Genomic DNA, 1628 nt, shown 5'->3' on the forward strand with positions numbered 1-1628 from the left:
ACCTGGAAAGGGTTAATGGGGCCCTAATTACCTCTCAGTTGCAGTCATTACCTGCTCATCAGGTCCAGCTGCTGCATCAGACTCATGCCAGGGAGGCTGGTTCCTGCTTTGGGCTGGCTCCTCTCCTGCAGCTTAGATAAACTGTGGGAGGAGAAGTTTGGAGAGGAAGGTGTCCATCTGGGAGGTGAGAGTGCTGCACAAATAACCAATTAGCTCAAATGATGAGTGAGACTTTGAGGGAGATGAGGCAAAATATTTCATTTATTGATTATAATATTCAAAAGAGCGCTCATACATACACACACACTCACTCTGAAATCATTCTGTGGATCTTATAGTTACCAAAATTTGTTGCTCAAATATTATAGGTGGCCAGCCTAGTTAGCATGAGATCAGGAGTGGGGGAGACAGACTGTTCCAGTGAGGTTCACAGAGTGTTACCCCACCTCTTACTGCTAAGTCTCTCTCCTTTATAGGGATTATCAAGTTGGTGTTGGGTGACCGGTCCACCTTTCCTGGCTCTGTAACTTCTATGTCTGAAATCTCAGTACTTTTCCATGCTGAGAAGCAGTTCGGCTCATGCATCGTTGTCTTGAAGTGTTGCTCTTCAATCACTCTGTTTTACGACATCCTTCCATTATCACTGGTGTGTGCTGTGTCCAGAGCCTCTAGCTTTGAGATGTTTCAGACCTTGTCTTTAATCTTATCTTTTCTGTTCATCTGTATTCTTCGCCTGGTACAGTCTGAGTTCTTCAGCCACTTCAACATGATTCACCATTTGGTAACTTCTTTGCTGACATATAGCTTACTCTGGTTTTACAATTCACTCCTCATTTATTCAATCGTACATCCAAATGTAGAAGAACACAATAACGAAAGAGAATGATACAATAAGTAGACAAGGTTTTTTGGGTGAATCTGATATCCTTTATTAGACCATCACTTGCCACCATAGACCTGGGGGTAATAATTGACCTCATTATGAACATGAGCCAGTAGTGCGATACTGTAGCCAGCAGGGCCAACACTACGCTTTCATGCATCAATTGATGCGTCTCCAGCAAAACCATTGCAAGGAAGTGATTCTCCTGCTCTATTCGGGTCTTCTCAGCACTGGTGAGACCGCAGCTGGAGTACTACGTCCAGTCTGGGCTCTGCCCCTTAACAAGCACATGGTAAAGCTTGAGAGAGGTCAGAGCAGGGCTGCCCATATGATCAGTGACTTGCACGGCAAGCCATACAAAGAAAGGCTGAGGGACCTGGGACTCTTCAGCCTGAAAAAGAGACGGCTGACGCAGCTTGCCGCTACATCAGAAGCGTACATCTAGGGCTTGGTGAGCAACTGCTCACTAGGGCACCCTTGGGGAAAACTAGGAGTAATGGTCACAGTCTGGACACCCTAGCTGTGAAGTAGTTTTACCTAATGTTGAACCTGAAACAAGGCTAAAAAGATCTTTCCGGAGTTTGGGACCATTACTGCAGAAAACAAGTTTCATCCAAATGAGGAGTCTGGAGACACAAATAAAGACCTAGAGGAGTTTTCGAATGTGTCTTTTGCCAGATTTTATGAAGGCAAAGCCCTCCATGGTCTGGGTCTTCCCTTCTCTCCCAGAGAGAAATCCATTCCC

Source organism: Alligator sinensis, unplaced genomic scaffold, assembly GCF_000455745.1.
Source record: "Alligator sinensis unplaced genomic scaffold, ASM45574v1 scaffold2121_1, whole genome shotgun sequence".
Lineage (NCBI taxonomy): Eukaryota > Metazoa > Chordata > Crocodylia > Alligatoridae > Alligator > Alligator sinensis.